At 38.3% G+C, this 5,786-nt stretch overlaps 1 non-coding gene across 1 annotated transcript; it reads left to right on the top strand.

The window, feature by feature from the left end:
* Positions 1 to 1,233: 1,233 nt before the first annotated feature.
* On the top strand, positions 1,234 to 1,374 carry LOC122709665. Its single transcript, XR_006345642.1, has one exon. It is a non-coding gene; the product is annotated as a U4 spliceosomal RNA (small nuclear RNA).
* Positions 1,375 to 5,786: the final 4,412 nt, after the last annotated feature.

Raw genomic sequence — 5,786 nt, 5'->3', positions numbered from 1 at the left:
CTGCTCAAGGTCCTATGGGACTTTGACAAACACAGTTACCCAGAGAGGAGGCTATAGACTTGTCTAGCACCCCAACGATTTTGGCTGTTGCCAGGGAACACCTCCACATAACTCGGGTCTGGTGGGCATGAAGTCTAGGCTTGTGGGTCTCATAGGCTGTAACCAATGGAGAAAGAGTTCTTACAGAGCTACCACACCTAGAGTAGAGCAAGAGGGAGCAAACCCAGGAGACAAATCTTTCTGTAAAGGAGGCCTATGAGCTAGTTATTACAGCTGTGGACCCTGGAGCAGGCTTCTAATTAAATGTACACCTAGGGGATGGCTATAATCCTTTCCAGGAACCTTGGAGGGAAGGTGCTATTTTTGCGTTCTCTCTCTGCTGCACTCCAGAGATCCAGAGTCTTTCAGGGATTTACACATATATCTGGCACCCTGGTTTTAGGTATGATGCCCCAGGTTTTGTGGCTGCTACTCAGAGAACACCCTTTCATCATGTGGTTCTGGTAGCCAGGGATGTTTGCATTCCTAAGTCCAGAGGACTACGATAATCAGAGGGACAGTTCTTGGCAGGCTAATAGCCTAAGGCACTGTACAGACAGCAGACTAGAGCACATTCACCCAGTCATACTCTGAAGAGGCCTCTTTGCTTATCTAGTGGCTGATGGAGCCACTCTCAAGGAGCATGGGCAATGAACTCCATCTTGGTGTTCTCCCTCTGCCTTGCCCCAGCTAATTGGTGTCTCCCAGAAAAGACTTTATATACACATCTGACACGGCAATTTTTACAGTTGCCACCCAGGGAACACCTCCAGATTGCCAGGCCTTGGTGGCCAGTGGGGTTTATGCTTGCAGTCCCACTGGACTATATATATTTGCATATTTTTAAAAACTGCTGCCTAAGGGTCTGACATCCAGCCAGCCTAAGTCTAGATGCTGAGATCCTCTTATCTGAGACACTGACAGGTGTTGGCATATACTTAACTACTGGGAGCTATTAAAAATATAACAGACTGCTTAGACAAGCAAAAGTATTGAGAGATAAACAAGATCTAGGGCAGAACTGATCAACAAATTTCAACTCCTAGAAAAAGCTGCTCTTTCAAGACTGAAAGAGATGGTAGTTTCATCTACTGTGGAAAAACCAACTCGGAGAATCAAGGAAAATGAATAAATAAATGACTCTTTTCCAAATGAAAGAACAAGATCAAGCCTCAGGAATAAAACCTTAATAAAAGCTTTGCGCAGTGGCAGTATCGTAGCCAATGAGGTTTATCCGAGACGCGATTATTGCTAATTGAAAACTTTTCCCAATACCCCGCCGTGACGACTTGAAATATAGTCGGCATTGGCAATTTTTGACAGTCTCTACGGAGACTGAATAAAAAAAAAAAAAAAAAAAAAAAAAAACCTTAATAAAATGGAGATAAGTAATTTACCTCATAAGGAGTTCAAAGTAACAGTCATAAGGAGGCTAATCAAACTGGGGAGAAGAACAGATGAAAATAATTAGAACCTCAGCAAAGAGATGAAAAATATAAGAAAGAACCAAATAGAAGTGTAAGAGCTGCAGAATATAGTAACTGAACTAAAAAATAAACTAGAGGGGTTCAACAACAGATGAACTGGATGAGAGAAAAGAACAAATCCGTGAACTCAAAGACAAGTACTTGGAACTCACTGAATGAGACATAAATATAAAAAAATGAAAAAAAAATTGGAGATACCTTAAGGGTCTTATGGGACAAAATCAGATGAACTAACACTCAATTTAAAGAACTCCCAGGAGGAAAAGAGAGCAAAAAAGAGGCAGAAATCATATTTGAAGGAATAATAGCTAAAAACTTCCCTAAAAATGGGGAAGGAAACAGACTTCCAGATCCAGGAAGACAAGAGAATTCCAAACAAGATAAACCCAAAGAGATACACACCAAGACACATTATAATTAAAATGTCAAAAGTTAAAGACAAGGAAAGAATCTTAAAATCAGTGAGAGAAAAACGATTTGATACATATGAAAGAAACTCCATAAGACTGTCAGCATATCTCACAGGAGAAATGTTGTAAAAGACAAGGGAGTATCATGAAATATTCAAAGCGCTAAAAGAAAAAACTGTTAACCAAGAATCCTCTACTCATCAAAGTTATTCGGAGTTGAATAGTTAAAGAGATTTACAGACAAGCAAAACTAAAGGAGTCCATCTCTACTAAACAGACACTATAAGAACTGTTAAAGGGATTCTAATCTGGAAAAAAAGGTAAAAACTAGCAGCAAAAAATCATTTGAAAGAATAAATCCCACTGGAAAGGTAACTATATATTAAAGGTAGTGCTTTCAGTTCAGTTCAGTTCAGTTCAGTCACTCAGTCATGTCAGACTCTTCGCAACCTCTGGACTGCAGCACACCAGGGTTCCCTGTACATCACCAACTCCCCAGCAAGCTCAAATTCATGTCCAGTGAGTCAGTGATGCCATCCAACCACCTCATCCTCTCTGTTGTCCCCTTCTCCTCCTGCCGTCAATCTTTCCCAGCATCAGGGTCTTTTCTAATGAGTCAGTTCTTCTCATCAGTGGGGAAAGTATTGGAGCTTAAGCTTTACTATCAGTCCTTCCAATGAATATTCAGGACTGATTTCCTTTAGGATGGATTGGTTGGATCTCCTTGCAGTCCAAGGAACTCTCAAGAGTCTTCTCCAACATCACAGTTCAAAAGCATTAATTCTTCAGTGCTCAGCTTTCTTTATGGTCCAACCCTCACATCCATACATGACTACCGGAAAAACCATAGCTTTGACTAGATGGACCTTTATTGGCAAAGTAATGTCTCTGCTGTCTGTTTGTCATAGCTTTTCTTCTTAGGAGCAAGCGTCTGTTAATTTCATGGCTGCAGTCACCATCTGCAGTGATTTTGGAGCCCAACAAAATAAAGTCTCTCACTGTTTCCATTGTTTCCCCATCTGTTTGCCATGAAGTGATGGGACCAGATGTCATGATCTCAGTTTTTTTAATGTTGAGTTTTAAACCAGTTTTTCACTCTCCTCTTTCACTTTCATCAAGATGCTCTTTAGTTCTTCTTCACTTTTTGCCATAAGGGTGGTGTCATCTGCATATCTGAGGTTATTGATATTTCTCCCAGCAATTTTGATTCCAGCTTATGCTTCATCCAGTCTAGCATTTCTCATGATGTTCTCTGCATATAAGTTAAAAAAGCAGGGTGACAATATAGAGCCTTGCCATACTCCTTTCCCAATTTGGAACCAGTCTATTGTTCCATGTCTGGTGCTAACTGTTCCTTCTTGACCTGCATACAGTTGTCTCAGGAGGCAGGTAAGATGGTCTGGTATTCCCATCTTTGAAGAATTTTCCACAGTTTGTTGTGATCCACACAGTCAAAAGCTTTAGCATAGTCAATGAAGCAGAAGTAGATTGTTTTAAGCACTTATAAAGCTAGTATGCATAATGCAAGACATATTTATATAATAAACTTCCTAGTAGTCACATTTAAATATGTAAAAGAAAATATAAATAAAAGAACAGGTTAACCTAGCTTTAGTAATTATATTTTATTTAACCCAGTATGTTCAAAATATTATTTCAACATGTAATCAATGTAACAAAACTACTAACAAGCTCTAAAATTTTTCCTGCTGATAATAGTGATTTAATGACACATGATGTGGCAAAATTGGGACTTGCAACAACTGCTGTGTATTGAGATGATGAAGAATAAGTGGTTATCAAGAAAGAGTTAGGGAGATAAAATGTTCGAGTCACATTAGAATTATTGTGAATATTGGTAAGTGGAAAACAAGAATTGTGGCAGTAAGAACAGCAACAGGACTGACAGCCGTGAAACACATTCTGCTCAGTGGTAACTGAGAAAATTAAAACCAGCTTTACATTTCATAGAAACTTAATTCTGGGCCTATGAGATATTTAAAATTAAGCATTCCTGGTTCACTCATTCCCTTTGTCCCCCATAAGAATACAGCAAATATAAATACATTTTTAAACATTTAAGTGCTAAAAAAATTCAGTCACTGTTCACAAAATTTATATTATTTGTAGCAATAGAATAAGGAAGAACAGAATAAGGAAAATGTATAACTATTGTAAATGTGAGGAAATTTAGCCAAAATAAGGCTTGCCCTATTTTGAGAGTCCCTTGAACTACAAGGAGATCAAACCAGTCCATCCTAAAGGAAATCAGTCCTGAATATTCATTGGAGGGACTGTTACTGAGGCTGAAGCTCCAATACTTTGGTCATCTGATAAAAAAAGCTGACTCATTGGAAAAGACACTGATACTGGGAAAGATTGAAGGCCGGAGGAAAAGGGGATAACAGAGGATGAGATGGTTGGATGGCATCACCGACCCAATGGACATGAGTTTGGGCAAGCTCTGGGAGCTGGTGAAGGACAGAGAAGCCTGGTGTGCTGCAGTCCATGGGGATGCTAACAGTCAGACATGACAGAGCGACAGAACAACAACAAAGTGATGTCTAATGTTGCACATTTGCAAATTGGCAGAACTGGAATCTGACACTGAAATCTCTGAATTCTGGATGAGCACATTAGAAAAAAGAGATAAGTACTCTTCTATCAATCTTATTTTAAACTTTCATTTGGTCATTCAGCATTTAACTGTTAATACATCGTCCTAACCTGTGGACAAATGGGTTACAAAATAAGCAGGATTCCTGTTGCTATAAGAAGGCAGTTTCTCAGAAAACAATAAATATATAAATCATGATATGCATATGAGAATAAATTTACAAGAAACAAAAAAAACACAAATTAAAATCATAATGAGATTCCATTATATGCTTACTAGAATCACAAAAATTAAAGTCAATAGCAAGATCAAATGTTGACAGCAATTTGGAACCGTTGAACTTTTCATACAGTGCTGCTAGGAGAATAAAAAACAATTACTTGGGGAAAAGTTCTGGTCATTTCTTATGAATTGAAACTGATGCCTATCCTATGACTCAACACTTCCTAAATATGTATTAAACAAATATAAACTTATGTTTCCACTAAAAACTTGTAAAGAAGTTGGCTCCATAGCTCAGGGGTTAGAGCACTGGTCTTGTAAAAACTTGTAAAGAATATTCCAAGGATTTCTCTGCTTTGCAACTAAATGTCCCTCAAGTGCAGAATGGTTGAAACACACTGCAATATATTCATAAAAGGGAATTCTACTCAGCCATCAAAATTGCAAGCTACTAATATATGCAGCAACAAAAACCAATCTTTAAAAATACAAAGAAACAACACAAAATAATACTCACTCTATGATTTCATTTATACAATTATCAGGTGAAACCAAACAAATATATGAGGAAGTAACTGTCTGCAAGGAAAGGAATTACTGCAAAATATATTCACCTCTTTTCAACATTTCCTAAAATCTTATCTACTATGGTGAAAGTGAAAGTGAAGTCACTCAGTTGCGTCTGACTCTTTGTGACCCCATGGACTGTAGCCTACCAGGCTCCTCTGTCCATGGGAGTTTCCAAGCAAGGGTACTGGAGTGGGTTGCTATTTCCTTCTCCAGGGTATCTTCCCCACCCATTAAACTCAAGACCTAGGTTTTTGCATATGCTTACATTCATTCTGTAGGGTAACTCTGCAATTTCAGTTTCTCAGGTGATTCCTCTCAATATAAATACCTAATACTAAAGAGACACATTTTGTTTCCCAAATACACCTCACAAGTAATGGTAAGTCAAAGATAGCACAATAGCAACAAACACTTCCATTTAATAAGGGGGAATATGATAGG

Source organism: Cervus elaphus, chromosome 15 (assembly GCF_910594005.1).
Source record: "Cervus elaphus chromosome 15, mCerEla1.1, whole genome shotgun sequence".
NCBI lineage: Eukaryota > Metazoa > Chordata > Mammalia > Artiodactyla > Cervidae > Cervus > Cervus elaphus.
Note: the sequence above shows the minus strand (reverse complement) of the source record. Positions and strands in the feature narration are given on the sequence as shown.